Raw genomic sequence first — 17,062 nt, 5'->3', positions numbered from 1 at the left:
TGGTTTCCCATCTCATTCAAATCATTTTCCATTCCTCAGGGGGAGGAAGCAAAGTCTGAGAATCCAGCAGAATTAATGCAGGTTACCCATTACTTCATTTTATAATGTTTGGCAAGGAGAACATGTTAAGTCAGTTAAATCTATTTATTTGGCTCATCCACGCACTCCGTGTAGATGGGGCCTGGATTGGAGGGGACAGTGAAATATATTTCTGCTGAGATGTCTTCCTGGAGAGAAATAAGTCTGTTTTATAAGCAGGGCCGGCAGCACCTGGATTCGAACTTGCTTACCAGGGACCTGAGGGTTCCTGGAACATCATGCGGAGGACTGACCGAGAAGACCCTCTTTGACCCCACAGATTGTGATGGAATCTCTGCTTGGGGTCACTGGGGTTTATTCCTGCTCTGCTGTTTGCCAGCAGTGTCTTCGGGCAAGTCACGAAACCGCTCTGAGCGTCCCGAGAATTCCCGACTTCAGAGGATTGTCGCGAGAACCTCACGAAACAGCAGATGGGAAAGCGCTTCCCGATCTGTGAGATCAGGTAACGACGTGTTGTAAAAATGACTCTTAACGCCACAGCGGGAAGGCGTGTTTTCGGCTAGCACATGTTAGCAGGGAGAACAGAGGATACGCGGGGTATCTGGATTCTCTGAAGAAAAATATCACCTTCCCTGGCCTGTTACAAATGGCAAGACTGGGATTGTGAGGGAGGAGCAGCGGGGAACCCAGTGCAATAGGGGTGTGGCAGACACACACTGTTTGTGCCACAGTGAAACCAATTACCGTGTGTGTGTGTGTGTGTGTGTGTGTGTGTGTGTGTGTGTGTGTTACTGCGGACGGAACCCAGGGAGTCCTGAGCTACACCTCCAGTCCTTGTTTGTTTGTTTTTGTTTATTTATTCATTTGTATTTTTGAGACACGATCTCTCTGTGTAGCCTTGGCTGGCTTCGAACTTGCAGTGATCCTTCTGCCTCAGCCTGCTGGGATTACAGGATGCATCACCTTGCTGGCTTCAGGAAGAGAGAGAGTAGGGTGCCTGCAGGGCCAGAAGAGAATCTCAGTTCTAATGACCTTGACATCAGGTGACCACGATCTGGCCAGACTGTGTTAGTGCTGACTTGTAGGACTTTGTTGCTTCAAGCATCACCTCCCTCCAGTTAGCATCTGCATTTTGGGGAAGAGAAATCCTGGAGGTGAAAATTGATACAGTGAGAACATAGCAGGCAGGATTCTCACTCAGCTCTAACTCACTTTAGAACTCACACCCATAACAATTTTTTTTTAAATTAAGGGAGAGATATAGGCAAGGTTTTCTTTTCCTTCTTCTCTGGAGGTCCCGGCATAGGAACTTGCTTTTCTTTTATGAACCATTGAAAAGAACCATTATATACATGTACCAGCTCCTTATGTATGGCACGCGTGGGCTAAGAAAAGAGTAACCCTGGAATTCCTTAGGATCACCCAGAAAAATAAAAATTGAAAGGGAGAAGGGTGTTGTGCCATGTGGCTGCCTGTGGCGAGCTTGAAGCAGGGGCACCTCAGAGTAGTCAGGCCTCCAGAGGTCTCCGGGCTCTTCTGTATAGTGGTCAGGACCGACAGTGAAACTCAGACTTCTGTTCCCCCAGGGATGACAGGCACCATACCTTGGTTTCTAAGAGTGTCCTTCAGTGTGTAACTCAGGGCCTTGTACTGGGGGGGGGGAGAGGGAGAAATGGAGCTCTGTAAAATGGATGGAAATGGAAACAAAGCCCCCTTCTAAAAATCCAGCTGTGGCTTTGTGGCTCTGAGAACTCCCACAGATGTGCTCTGCAGGTGATGCCTTGTCGGCTCTGTTGGGCGCACCCTGGGGCCCCTCGACCCTCAGCCCCCCGTTTCTTCTCACCTAATCAAATTGCCTGCTGGATTCGCTCCACTGCAGGAGGATGCAGAAGGTGCACCCAGAAGGAAACTGGAGCCTTCTAGCTTGTCACGCGTGACTTTACCTCCTTAGTGTCTTTGTCTTGTTTTTCCTCTTAGTTTGTTCACAGATCAACATCACAGCCGCCACAAAGCTGATGGAGAATGCTTAGCTAACCATGCTGATTTACTCCTGCCGAACAGTTTAATCGTGTATTCTTTCCATTTGTTGTCATTTTTTTTGTCCTTCTCCCCGACACCCTGGTAACACAGCAATGGGAACACCTAAAACATAGCCTTCCGCAACCAAGAGATGCTTTCCAAACACACATCTGGGTCCCTGGGAGTTTAACAGGGAGAGGCATGATATCCAGAGGTGAGGGGCTGTCTCACCTGGTGCCGAGTAGCATCAGTCCCTGTCATTGGGAAGATGTGACTAGAATTGCTTGCTCACCAGCAAGTGAGGAAGACCTCAGATGGGATGCTGGCGAAGCTTCTAAGGAAAAAAAAAAAAAAGATGGAGCAGGGAGAAGGACTCAAGCATTTCAGAAAGCACATAGTCGGGAAAAACTGAAGTCCATGATCTCATCTGTTGGTGAGGAGATGCTTGTCCAAGTGGTTTATACTTATCTTTGGTGAAGGAGAGACTGTCCTGGCTGCCTTCTTTTATTCCTGTCATTGACAAGTCCCCTTTCCAGAGTGTGCGATCCTTCCGGTGGGCTGTAGAATTGACACATGGAAGACTGTTATCCTAAAGATCAGGGGGCCGTTTGCTTTCTTGCTTGTCTTCTTAGCAGCTGTTTGAACTGGCCAGTTAAACTAACGGAGCCTTAGGCTTCTGCCTTGCCTACTTCACAGAATGTTTGTAGGCATAAAGGCAGTCCTCGAAAAGACTCTAAAAATCTATAAAGCACTGTGTGATTTGACGATATCCCCCAAACTTTAATTTTCTTTATAATTTTAGAAGGGGAAGTGTAGGCTGGTAAATGAAAGAAGGCATGGAGAAGGTACATTTTTATTTGGTTCAAACAGCATGTATGGTAAGACTGTACATATCGAGCTCTTTCATGCTGTGTGACCCACTTTTGATTATGTGGGATTTACTAGTGTAACAAAATAGACACCTGCAAGTGGAAGGAGACATCAGTTATAATTAAACTAATTAGAAGCTGAAATATTTTGTAATTACATTATAGTAAATGTTATTGGCTAACTTTAGAAATTGATAGTAGTAATGATTAAAAAGTCAAATTATGGCTGCTTTGCATTAACATTTATACAGTTATTCTATTTATTTAGAACTACAAAATTTCAGTGATTAAATTACTCTAATTAATTACAATTACTCAGAATTATATAACACATCCTACTCAACTTCTTCACTGGGCATAGAGAACAGTTATTTTTGTTTTAACTCATGATGTTTAGAATGTTTTTCTTTGTTTAAATATCTCATCATTCATAATATTTGATAATATTTACGGCCTTTAACAGATACTGCTTAATCTGATATTTGTATAATACAAAGTTATTGCATTTTTCCTCTTGAAGTAACACGGGAGGCGAGACACTGGTGGTTTTAGTAGCCCATGAAAGCAAGTGCCGAAGACCTCGTTAAGTCACATTCATGCATGGGCCCCCTTCCTTGTGACCTTTGCCGCAGTTGTGTTTGTAGTTTATTTGTCCCAGCGTGAGGCTCCACTGGGGCAGGGACAGATCTTCTCGGTCTTGTAGCCCCAGCTCCTCACAAGGTTCCTGGCGTTTGGAGGGGGCTCAGTGTGGGCTGGTTGAATGAGTGAGTCCAGGCCATTGCTTGTTACCCTACAAAGGGTCCACTTGTTTGAGGCTCCTAGGAGAAGTCTCTTTGTGATCAAACAGTAACACTTCCCTGTAGCAGTAGGTTTGTTCTTTCTCTGTGGACACTGTTGCTAACTTTGTACTGGATCGTTAGTTTCCTGTCCTTGTCGGATGCTAGAAAGCTTTGCCACGAATTGTGGTTGACCCTTGGTAACTGTGGAGGATTTCATGGTATACATTTTGTACAGTGGCCACTTTCCCACTTAACAATCTGTACCCTTTTCTTTATTTTACTTTACTATCCTTTTTCCTATATTGCATATTTGATGTGAGCTTTGCTATTACTGGAAATATATTTGGCAGCAAGGCAAATTATAAAAAACAGTAGTCATCTTAACTGCCCTAATGTACTGGGGGCAGTAGATAAAGGCTTAGAATTTCAAGAATGTACCGTGTTCATACAATTTCTTTCAAATCTTTGTTTTTTATTTTCATGGTGAAGAAATGATAAGAAATGGTGTTTATACTGAGATTTTTGGGTTCTGACAATGAAAGATCCTATAATTACACTGAAATTGGACTTACGATGTCTTCTTCATGTCAAGAGGCTGTGTGAGAAATGAGAAAGTTATCTGAAGAGGACTTTGCCAGAAAGATGGGGTGGTTCCTCTCCTGATCTGCTCTGTCATGCTTCCGTCTTTGGGGAGACTTGGCTAAGGGTAGACTCGTCTCTGGTTCCGTACCAAGTTTTGCTTTGTTCTCTGGTAGGTTTTAGAGACATCAATGGATGGACAACTTATTTCCCACGCTGAGGCCTTAGTCCAGCGTAGACCTGCTCAGACATTCTTTTGGCGTGATATCTCACCCATGCAGTCCCTCATTAAACCTTAAAAATAGCTCCAGCCACAACTTTCAGAGCCCATGCAGCTAGATTTGTAGCTCCAGCAGATGTAAAAGTGACCTCTTTGCCTTCTCTCTCTGGTTTTGAAACTTTCATGACCTCTCTCTGCTGGGGGCAGGGAACATTGTTTACAACGTGAAGCCTCACTTTCAGTTATCCTCATGATTATGTGACTTTCGCTATTTGCTATGTCCTCACCCTTGGCCAACACAAATATGTTATCACGTTGGACCTTCCTTAGCATAAGAAAGACTTTGGAAGGCCCCAAGATATTCTAATAAACAATAATGAGGGAAATGAGAGCACCTGCAAAAGGAAGGAAAACCTCCAACTGCAGATTAGGAGATAAGACGTAACAAAGCCATCCGCGTTCTTGTGAAGTGGTGGTCCGGTCCAAGAATGCAGAATACCATGGCCAGTTGTGCGGAATGCTTGCCCTGGAGCGCTCGTTCCAACACAAGCCGTCCTTGCCAGCCAACTCAGGAGTATTGTCTGAGCCACTGTCGCTCAGTGAGCCTCCAGGCGTTCACTTCGTGAAGCTCTGCCTGACCCCGCTCAGGAGGTGGGGAAACCAGCTCCTGGCACCATTAACCTGAAGTGAATTCTTAACGCTAAGAACAACTGTGCTACTCCCAACCCTTCTCCCTCCTTTCATTTGTATTAGCTGAGTTTCCATCCTCTGAAAAATAATCCAGTTAAACTAGAGAATCTCCCAAGTCCTGTAGCTTTCATTTGTTTTGTAGCATTGTTTCCCTACTTCCAAAGATTTGTGAACTGGTCTAGAAATCCCATTTTACCTCTTCTAGATTTTATTTTTTTCTTTAACTCCCCGTAGAAATTAGCAGGCGCTGGATTCAGACCACCCGGGATTCCAATCTTTACCTTCTGAGTTGCTTCTGAGAAGATCTGAAGCGAGTTCCCTCAACTTTCTAAGCCCCCGTGTCTTCATCTGAGGGGGAGAGGTGGTGGTGGTGGTGGAGAACATCAGTCACGTCCCTTTCCCAGGTTTGTTGTGAGGGGAACTTGAGAACGTGCAGACAGTACCTCATGTTCTTTGCATTTCTTCTTTTCCCTCCTCTTCTCCTTCCGCCTCTTCTTCTTCCTTGGCTTCTCTTTTCCTCTTCCCCTCCCTCTCTCTTCCCCCCTTGCTGCTCTCATCCTCCCTCTGCCTCTCACATCTGTTGTGAATCCAGAAGAGCTCAGTAGCAGATGGCAGATTTGAGTCCCCATTTCCCCGTCCATGTCTACCTCCTGTCACACCTCGTGAAACAAGCCTAAGGGAGGATCTGTGTCCTCTGCTATTGGCACACTCTGCCATCGCCACAGGTAACTAAGACCCCGGGTGTGCGGAGCTGTGAGGGGCTGTGAGGTGCACTCCACTTGCTTTTCCTTTCCAAATGGACAGAACAGCATTTGGTCTCATAGAAAGTCAGTCTAGGTTGAAGCAGTAACCATGCCTTTGTTCGGGAAGTTTCTTTAGGCACTCCCAGCCTCAAAGTCTTTCGCTTTTCGGAGTGGTCTCTCTTTTGGAACTATGACCATCACCATTTCGGGGAGAAGGACAGGCCGATGGAGAGGGGGACACAGGATAAAGAAGGGGAAAGGAAGGAAAAATTAAAGTTTGCACTAGCAAGGTGGTTGGTGTGATGTGAGGGTGGTTTGATAAAGAGTTTTTAGTTCAGTTTTAGGAAAGGTGTTTTTTTTGTTTGTTTGCTTGCTTGCTTGAAAACTAAACAGGTTGCATGTGCACTGACTCCCCAGGAGCAATATAATCATTATGTAATGTAAACATGTACTAATAAAAAATTAAAATTAAAAAACGGAGCCCCATCTATCATATTCTGGAATTCTGTCACTAAGAAGCCACGAAGGAAGAGCTGCAAATAAACGAAGGATGGTGAACACACACCTGCTAGCGTTTGACCTCTACTGAGGTGGATCCACTAATTCAGCTGGACAATGCTGTCGAGTGGAAGTAGTTTTCTAGGTTTTCCACTCGCTCTTTCTGTCTTCAGCCATTGACATTTGCAAAGGAAAGAAAAAGGAAAAAACCCCTTCCACTCAAGTGTATGGAAGAAACCTTGCTTGACTTTAATTCTCTTGATAAAAAAGTTCTTTTAGAAAAACTTAACTCTAACACAGGCCCTAATAGGGCTCTCTTTGTTTTGAGTACCATTACGGTGACAAGTCAAAGGAGTAAAGCAGAATCTGGCTGTTTTTCCTTAATTTGAAGCGTCCCTACGTCTTCCTGGAGCTTTGGTTCCTTTGTATAAATTAACGTGTGTTGTGAGAGGTTTCCATTTGTGTGTGTGTGTGTGTGTGTGTGTGTGTGTGTGTTACACTCCTGCTGCTTTTACCTTCTAATATCTTCTCTGTGCTGAGTCCAGGGCCTCAGCTTGATTTCCTTCTCTGCTTACTCAGGCCACTCTTTTGCTTCCTTAATCTATTTGCCAAAGTCCTGCCATAATAATCTTGTTCCCCCGAACTTTGGTGGGAACTCTTGGGCCATCTTCCAGCACCCTCAGGATAAGGTCTGCTCAAGACCTTTTCCATGTAGTCTGCTGCTGCCCACCCTGTAGGCTGCCGGCTAAGCAGCTGCCGTATTGCACCTCTTTCCTCTTCTCATGGCCTCTGTTTCTGCACATCTTGTTCCTGCTCCCCTTCATCTTTGTGTCCCCCAAGTAAGTTCTCAGTCTTCAAGACCCAGCGCAAGCACTCTGGTCAGCAAGCTATCATTTCCACTTTCACCTTGGTTTTGCCTCTGTCCTGGCTTGAGTGGACTCTTTAAGCTGTGTGCCCCAGGACAACCCAGCACAGGCTGCTTAATAATGAAACCCTTCTCCAGGACAGCGAGTACCAGCTCCCACTTGAAGGGGGCATCTAGCATCCCTCAGTGATCCAGAAATTAAAGAACTGAAGGAATGGTGAGAGGCCTCTTGAACTCCGTTCCAGTACTTTGGTCACTATCCATTTGGGCTCGAGGGTTTATATTTTCAGTTTTTCTCTGATTCCATGATTTCCTCACCCCTGTTGGCATTATCTGTTGCATTTACTCACTGTTCCAACTCCCCTTCTAAACTGTAGTCTCGCTGAAGGCAGGGCACAGTCCTCCTAACTCAGAATCCCCAGCACCTAGTCCTAGATCTGGAATACAGTGTGCAGCGTTGGGGACAGAACACGGTAGAAATGACAGTTTACTGAATTCGGATCAGTTCTGACCTTCTCACATTGGTAGCAGTGTCTCCCTTGGGAAGATTTAGTCCTGCACAGGGGCATCTGACAACAACGTCTGGAGATGGTTTTGCTTGTCATGAGTGGGTTTTTTGTGCACCCCCCCCCCCGCGAGTTATCTAGCTCCAAACACCTTACAGCCTTGGCAAAAGCTTCCTTCCCTCTGAGCTCCCTGACACTGGGATCCCATCCTGCCTTCGGCCCATGTTTCTTTGTCCTCACTTCTCTCTGCATGGTTCTGGAGAGTCTACACATCAGGACAGAGCCAATGATAAATTTCTCTTCTCTTTTTTTTTTTCCTGTGTCTCCTTAGGAGGCCACTCTCATTTCTGTCATGGTCCCTCTGAGATTAAGTTTTCTAGGATCTGAAGTTTACAGAACCGCAGGACATACTCAAGTGTTTGGGGTCTAAGTGAGGCCCAGAGCCTGGACATGTGGCCAGGCCCGGGGACATCAAAACACCCGGTAGGACATGGAAGAAGAGGCTGCCAGTCTGTTGTGTTTATGTGGAACAAGCGGGTTGCTTCCCCCACCTGAATGGCTGGTTTTGTTTTATCTTTATGTAGCCACTATTCCTCTTTTTTCCCTATAGACCAACTAAACTCATTCTTTTGTGATCTTTGTTTTGGCTTTTTTTAAAAGTTTCTTCCAAATGAACTCTTATGTTGCTGCATAATATCAAAATATTTTCTTCAAAGACAATTTCCTTTAAAAATAAACTGTTATCAGGAGAGAGGCTATGTTCACAGCTGGTAAAGGCATGATTAAATAATTACCATACAGGGAATTGAAAAGCAATTTCATAATATAGTTTTAGAATCCAAAGAGAAAATTGAAGGAAACATTCCTCTTCGTTAAGAAAACTTTTAATCAAATGAAGTGTTTGAACTCTATTTGGTTTTTGTAATTTTTTTTTTTTTGGCAACTTTCTGTAAGTGCATGTTTTACTTGGTGAAGGTTTATAAGAGGTTATCTTAATACAGTTGTAAGCTTCCTGAGAGTTTGGGTAACCTAATTACATATAAAATAGCTTTGTAAACAGTTACCCTAAGTGTTTTGATACACATGTCTTTATCTTTCCTGCCAGTCTCTGCATAACTCTTTTGTGGGGGGCAAATTATTAGTCTAAAAGGAAATAAGAGTATTTTAAGCAGAAATTCCCAACTTCTTTATACTTACAGAGTGCCATGGACTCTGATAGCCCTCACGATTATAGAAGCTGTACCTGTTTTTGAATTGGAGAAGCTGGGGTTTTACCAATGATCACAGGTAGCTCCTAGAAATCACTAAATCTCTCTGGGGCTTAGTTTACCTCCTCTGTGAACTGGGTACGACATTCCCACTTTGCAGGTTTGTATTAGGAGTCTAGTTTACCTGTGCAGTGCCCCATGACAGTTCACAGCAGCCTCAGATTGTTGTGATCGATATGACAATAGCTGTGATTCAGCCCACCGGGTGTTGGGGATTCAGAGAATGCTTGCTTTTTATATAAAGTTTTCTCTTTGATACTGCTCAGCGTCAGATCTATGAAATAAGAATTTGTAAAATGATCAGAATTTTTAAGGCCACCAAGGTACACATTCCAAGCTGAACAATAATTTTATCCCTTTGTTTTGCACCAAGTACCTGCTGATTTTTGATTCTCTGATTTTTTTAAAGCACCATAAGTTATGGAATCTTGCAAATTAGAATTATTTATATGCTTGTCATTGTTATACAATGTAAATCCCTCTAGGAAATTGTAGTTGAATAATTATAACTGCTATTCTATTATCAGCCCAAGATTTTAAATAAAATTATACCTATGAAATTTAACATTATTTAAATACATTCAGAATACCTAATTTAACCTTTGAACAGTTTGAATTTTTCATGTCAGTTTCTTTGAAAGCAGGTGATCTGCTTCATAACACTATACTAAACTCTGAAAACAATGAATAGCTTAGAAAACATTGCCCAAATTTCATGAAATGATTTAATTTTTCTGTTTTCCCTTGACTCAGAATATTTTAATATGTGTATACAGTAAAATAGCCAAACTTATTTATGCTAAAAGCACATTTTGAATTTTTAGAACAGAATTGACATATCCCAGGAAGGTGTAGTACTTGTAAGCCATTTAATCAATTTACATTATACAGTTTTTTAAAAACTTATCAGTACATTGAATGTATACAATATAATGACATTCATTGTTGGAAATTTGTACCTTTACATAATCAATCTGGGTTCTTATTTTTTACCCATTCCCCTGCCCTCCCTTCAACCCCTACATTATAGTTTTGAAATGGCTTTCCAAAGCACATTTTATTTTCACAAAAATTTGAATTTTGCTTTATTTTATTTTATTTTATTTTTTGTACTGGGGGTCAAATTTGGGTCCTCGCACTTGTGAAGCAGGTGGTGGAACCACTGAATTAAATCCCCAGCCCTTAGTTGATTTTTTTACATGTCATTTTTGAATTTCTCTTGTAAAGTTGTGTTTCTTTTACTATGAATGTAAGAGACCAAAACAATCACAAACTGGTATCTTAATTACACTTATTTTTTCCTCTTTTTTAGTAGTGCTGTATCATACCTGTTTATGAGGATTAGTTTGGAAGTACAGCAAGGACAGGCAATCCTGCACCTATCCAAGCACAACCTTATGGACACAGGGGATATTACAGATGAGATGAAGACCATTATTCAGCAAACGACTCATTCAGATCCTAAAAAATGGAAATAAAATCAGTGGCATGCAGATAAGGGGAATCAACCATCTTCAAGCTTATTGCTTTGTATTTTTGTTTTAGGTTTGAATTGAACTTCTGCACAGGATCTGATCTGGATGAAATGTCATATCTGAGACTGATCCTTATCTCCTAAACGTTTCCTTTGTTTCTCTGATTCTTTGGGCTTTACCCTCTTATTTTATTGTGAGTGGCCTAGGGCTTTGATCTTGCAATGAGCTCTGGCTTACAAGAAAAATCTTTGCTTTGGTGTGACACGCAGAAGGACATAGGTATACTCAGAAAATCTAAATAGACAAGAGGTTTCTTCTTCTGAGGTAAGGGCTGAAGGCAAATGGGGTAACTTCAGAATTTATTGTCTCCCATTACATTATGGGAAACTGAAAATTCACACGGGGATTTTAACATTAAGAACGCACACCTGTGAGAACAAGCTTGATGTACAGTATCTGTCTGTTTCTCATTTCATTCACAATAGTGTCCTGAGCTTAAGAAGTAAAATTTCTCCTTTTGTGTTACTGCAGGCATCAAATGCTTTGAGTCACATTTCTGATTCCAAATTCCTTCTTGGTTAAAAAATATTTAAAAAGTTTTGGAAGCTATACATTAATCGTGCAAATGTTAATACAGTGAGCATAAAGTTATACAGGTTTTTAGACTGAAATCATAATAAATGTCAAATGCATGATAAAAATGGAAGTTACAATTATTTTGAATGCCTATTTCATATTTCCTAGTTAAAATTTTCTTAGGGGAATACCATTTTCTGAGCCATACATTTCATTGTATCTACAATATCAGAAAACATACAAATAATAATAATAATAATAATAATAATAATAATAATAATACGTATTAGAAATGTACAGTGTTTCCCTAAAATTAGGGGGTGTCATAACAGAGTGTCTTTATTAATAACTCTACAGATGCGTGGGGGGATTTCAAAGGGTTCCCTTCTTCAGCATGGTCTATTAATAAGTTAATTATAGCATATAAATTGTGGCTTATAAAGTAGTTTTTTTCTTATTTTGTGTATTTTTAAGTAGAAAATGAGTAGTGGACCAAGTGCAGCTACGTGACTGTGTTAATGGCAAGTTCTTCATTTTGAAGTGGAAACCAATATTTTTATGTCTCTCAAACTAAAGTCAACCATGAAACTGAATTTACCTATTTAATAGATTAGTAATTAGAACGGGAAAATTTATTCAGCAACGCTGGACATCTCCTCTCTTTGACTAATAGTTTTTGTTAGATTTCAGAAAGTACAGCTGAAAAGCCAGTTTAGAAATGTATTGATTAACAACTTAAAATTCTCTGGTGAGAGAAACAGGCTCCTTCCTAAGACTACCCCCCCAGCTTTTCATTCTATCAGAGACTTGTTACATTGCTCTTTATTTATATGCTTGTACACAGACTTTTATTTTTTAAAAGTGGGATTCATCTGCTAGCTACTAACCAGGCACTGAACTTTGTCCAGTGGGTTCATAACCTGAATTCAAGTCGTAGGTAATGTTTGTAATTCTAAAAATGCCGACATTTGTCATTGTGAATTATGTTTCCTTTAGGAAATTCCTTTACCAAGGAGAGGCAGTCATTTTTGACACTAATCAGATGCCTCTGCGCTGACCCTCTGGCTGAATGAGGCCAGGCTTTCTAGGTTATTAGTATTTAAAAAGAAATAACCACTCAGTGTAGCATTTCAGTAAATAATGACCTACAAGGCCTATTAGGCATATTCCACAATTTTTCCCACCCGCAGCAATGATTAACTCCGAAAACATTACTCGGCTTTTCTTGTGTCAGCTGAGCAAGAGCTTGTAGTTCTTCATTCACATTTTTCACTTAATCCCGTGGCTTTGAATTCTTTGCCTTGTAAGTTCCTATATATAAAGATTAGAAACTGCTTCTGGCTATGCAGAATTACATGCTTTTAGATGAAATTCAATCCATTGTAAAAGGTTCTGTTCAGAGCACCACTATTGATTCCTTGTTGAGTTTGGATGACATGGAGAAGAATGTTGGTTAACTGGGAACAGAAACTGTGTTACCCAATTAAAAAAAGCTGTAGCAATAATTTTAGGAAAGAGTAGAAAAATTAAACACCAGTGAGTTTATTTAAGCCTTTTAAGGAAAGAAGGAAATACCGGAAGATAATTAGAAGCACAGGGCTAACGTCTCCTCTGGAATGTCTTTGACTTGCCTGCCTTTTATATAGGTTATCATTTTGAGGGCTGGGGATTGAAGACAAATTTTTGGTCTTTTCAGAAATGATAGACTTTTGCGATGCCCAATACTCATCTGTGTATAAAATAGGTTAAAGTAAATCTTTAGTAGTGAAGAAGAAAAAGTATTTGGGTCTCATGAGCTGTTGGAAATTGTTTTCTTCTGCTTTTTTTCCCCCCAAACATTATCAAGTTTAAAAAATTTGGAGAGTTCTTGAAAACTGGTTACTTTCTCCCAAATGATTAATCTGGCTGCACATAGTCCAGAGGGGGGACTCTTCTCTGAGATTTGAGATGAGATCTTGATTCTTGATAGCAGAGTTCCAGAGAAAGAGAAAAACTGAGCCTGGGGACGAGAGGCACTATCTACTCAACAAGTACTTCATTTATTCTTGTAGAGCACAGGCATAACTCCACAGAAAGTCTCTGGAAAATTTGTTGAAGGGTCCTTTGCACTTAAAGATAATAAATCCTTTGGGTCTCTTCATTGTATATTTTTATATCCCAATGCTCTCTTCAGCTGACAGATGAGGCAAAGCACCCCCAAAGACCCACTTTATTGTTCTCTCTGTCCTTCTCTGTCTTTCACATCTTATTTTCTTCCCAGGTGCATTTAGCAGATTTTTGTTTTGGTTTGTGTAAATGAGTTTAATCTCAAAGAAGCGGTGGCCCTCCCACTTCTGAAAGCATTCTTAATGGATAACCCTTACTTCCTTATTTCCCACCCTGCCCCCTTATAACTTTTGCTCTTCCACTGCGTTTAACATCAGTAGTGGATGGTTCTCAGAAGTCCTTCAAAGATTGGAAATGAATTTTTTTAACTGACTTGGCTGGAAGGTGCTCACATAGAAAAGATGCTGGGAAAAGAAAATGAGCAGACGTCCTAGGGAAGTGAAATAATTGCACTGGGCAAAGGGTGGTTCTGGAAGTTTCCATTCAGAGTGGGTTTCAATACTACACAGCACGAATCTCTCAGTTCCTGGCTCAGTGCCTTGTGACAGCAAGGACTTTGTAAATATTTAATCCCTTTTTCTATGTGCCTCTCCCATCCACAATCAATATTATTGACTATATGAAGATTTGGTTTTCAAAGACTCTATAAAAGAAGGGAGGAAGGAAAAAAGAAGGAAGGAGAGAAAGGAGGGAGGGAGGAAAGATGGAAGGAAGGAAAAAAAGAAAGAGAGAGAGAGAGAGAAAGAGCAAAATATAATATCCTGGCTTCATTAGCTGAGACCCAGATTTCTTGTACAGATCACACGATTGATGAGGAAACTGGAAATGTGGGGCCGAGGAAGGCTGAGTTTCATTTGTATCCAACTCCTAATTTTTAACTAGGAAGAGAACCAGCGGAGGAGAAGTTACTCTCACTGGAGTGAGGCAGAATGGTGCGCTCTGAACAGCCGGGCCTGAGACTGCTCTGCCCAGTCCCACTTCCCAGGGTGTGGCCTGTGGAAGAGCGGGATGGATTCTCCTGCAGGTCACTGTTGCCAAGTCTTTGGCTCATTCCTCTTTATGTCATTTGTATTAGATTGGAAATTTGCTTTGAAAGCACAGGAAGAAAGACTCTATATAAACCAAATGGCCATTGTTTTCGCTAATATTATTATGTCACACCCAAGCCTCAGTCCCTCCCAGACAACAATTGAACCAAAGCAATATCTGTCACATGATGCCTGAGGTCAAGTTAGTTCATCCCTACGCCTCTAGCTGAGCTTCATGGAAACCACTGGAGTAAAGCAAAAGGACTCTAATATTTCTCTGGAGGCACACGTGTAATAAAAACCCAGTGTATAGTGAGAAAGCAGAGAGCAAGAGTGTCATTCTCTTTCCACCAAAGGCGTGCATATGCTGAGATGTAGTCGTAGTCTCTGGCTGATTTATTTTTTTTTTCTTGGATGAAGTTAATAGAAAAAGGATTTTAGGTTTCCAGGTTGCTGTGAAGACAAAGGGCCTGTTCTCCAATGCACAAGGGCTTCTGTCTGTAACACGGTCACCGCTGACGCTTAGATACAGCAACAGGTTCTAGGGGATTTAATCCTGAATTGTGGTATGTCAGGGGCAAATGAGAGACTGTGAATTTCAAGCCTGTTGGAAGTATCCTAGAATGGGTAGAAGCTCATATTTTGGATTTCCCAAATGTTTTGGAGCCGTGTAACCCTCTCACTATAATACACCATCAAACCTCAAAGTTTTCATCTTCTAATACAGCGGGTATTTCTCTGGCATCGTGTTGGGTCAGGATGGGGCCATACAGACAGAATCCCTCTTCCTGGAGTTCCTATATTTTGTATTGAAATAGTCATCAGTTGACAAATAAGAAGTGTCACACTCTGAAATACGGTGTTCAGAAGATACAGCCTACCAAACAATGTTGATGAGGAGGAAAAAGAGGAAAAGAGGAAGAAAAGGAGAAAGAGAAGACAATTCAAGAAATATGGTATAATGTGGAAGCCAAGAGTAAACCAAAACTCCAGAAACCCAGGGGCCATGACAGTCATGGAAAGGAGCCAGCTCAGATCTGAGAATTCAGTGTCCCCAAAGATTCTATCTCACAAGGTGTTTGTTTCATGACTGATACAAAGCAAAAATAATCAGGAGAACCAAGGTTTGTGCAGGCCAAGGACACTGGCTTTTCATTTACATTTATACCTGCTGAGGTAACTCAGAGCTGTGATAGCCACAGACACAGGCTGGAGGGGCAATTCCCAAGGATCTGGCAAAGGGCCATGGGCAATTCATGCTCAGTGTTGCTACTTTGATGAGAACCCTCCACTGGGGACTGTGTGGCCACTGAACCTATGTATACTAGTAACCCCTGCAGCAAGGGATTCACTGCTGTCCTCTGTCCCTCACTCCAAGTCCCTGGGATGGAAAGGGTCCCTGCTAGAAGCTGCCTTCTTCCTGAGAAGAGACCACAAGTATCTCCAAGGGGGTACTTAGGACATAGCCAGCCATGAAAATAAAAGCATACTGTATGATCAAAAAGTATAGCGAATGCCTAAATTTTAACACTTGTTACAGTCAAAGCACATTGCCATTAATCCTCTTCAAACCCCATTCACCCAAACACACACACATCCCATTGTTCCTGCCACTTTCCGAAGCAGTTCTGTAATTTCTCTATCCTGAGTGTCTTTAGTTGAGCTATCCTGGCTGCCTCGATGTCCTTAGTTGGTTCAAAACATTTCCCTTTCACAGTCATTTTGGCTTTGGAGAAGTGTCAAAAGTCCCATGGTGCCGATATGGTAAATAAGTGGATGAAAACACCCGAGCTATATTTACTAACCTGCCTTTCTATTGCATGGCACTTAGCAGCAGCCTTCACTGTATTTTTGGCCACACTTCCAAAAGACATTCGGGGAAGAGGCCTTCCAGAACTGCTTCAGAAAGTGGCAAAAATGATGGTACAAATGTGTTCAAAGTGATAGGGAATATTTGGAGGAGGATTCGTGGCAGTGTTTTACTGAAATAAATATTTTTATGTAGACATTCCCAGTTCGAGGGGTAACAGCAATTTAATGACCACAGAGTGTCACCAAGGGAGAACTCAGGTCCACATTGCTCAATCTTTTAGTTATTTAAGAGAAGCCAGAAATCTCAGTTTTTCTGTGATATCTCATCACCAAAAGTTGTAATGCAGCTGTCATATTTTTAAAACATCACGAGGACCAAGCGCACCTATGTTGGTCTAGATGTGGTCCAGGCCTGCGGTTTCTAGCTCCGGCACTACTGGACACAGTAGGGACTCTATTGCTTGGAAACATTTTGATGAAGAAACCACTTTTGGAAAAGTTACTCTCAGGCCCTACTCACGAGCTGTTGTGGTTTATTTCACTTGATGAATGTGCTAGAGGCTGTGAGAGTCCAGGCAATGGCCCTGGGCACTCCTAATGCTTTGTCGGAGGTGTTCCTTTGGCTGTCTGCTGCTTTCTCAAGTCAGGTCCCTAAGTCCTCTCGTTAGTTCCAAGATGCCAGAAATCTACCCAGCATTGCTGCTGGCGCTTAATTCTTCTGAATCAGTGGAACACATGTAAAATGTCTTTGTGTGGGTTTTTCTCTCCGCTGGTCAATGTGGGTACCAGCGTATGACCGTGGGCAACAGTACCATGTGACCTCTGGAGTGGGATCGCTCACTTTGGGCCTAAGTATGTTTAATTAAAAGCTGCAGGGAAGGGTGGAGAACTGAGGCCTAATATCACCCTGGGAAGAAGAAGAAGAAGGAGAAGGAGAAGGAGAAGGAGAAGGAGAAGGAGAAGGAGAAGGAGAAGGAGAGGGAAGGGGGA

The 17,062-nt window shown here is 41.9% G+C and overlaps 1 long non-coding RNA gene across 1 annotated transcript in view; it reads right to left on the bottom strand.

Moving 5' to 3' along the window:
• Positions 1-952: 952 nt before the first annotated feature.
• Positions 953-17,062, bottom strand: part of LOC104867961 — a 30,933-nt gene continuing 14,823 nt past the window's right edge. The window contains exons 3-7 of the long non-coding RNA XR_781914.1: positions 10,404-10,536; positions 9,200-9,349; positions 2,290-2,616; positions 1,883-2,157; positions 953-1,187 (exon numbers count right to left, since the gene is read on the bottom strand). This is a non-coding gene — a long non-coding RNA (uncharacterized LOC104867961). The remainder of the gene's footprint in view (positions 1,188-1,882; positions 2,158-2,289; positions 2,617-9,199; positions 9,350-10,403; positions 10,537-17,062) is intronic.

Source organism: Fukomys damarensis, unplaced genomic scaffold (genome assembly GCF_012274545.1).
Source record: "Fukomys damarensis isolate Sample0158 unplaced genomic scaffold, DMR_v1.0_HiC HiC_scaffold_17, whole genome shotgun sequence".
Classification (NCBI taxonomy): Eukaryota; Metazoa; Chordata; class Mammalia; order Rodentia; family Bathyergidae; genus Fukomys; species Fukomys damarensis.
This window is presented reverse-complemented; position numbering and strand designations above follow the sequence as displayed.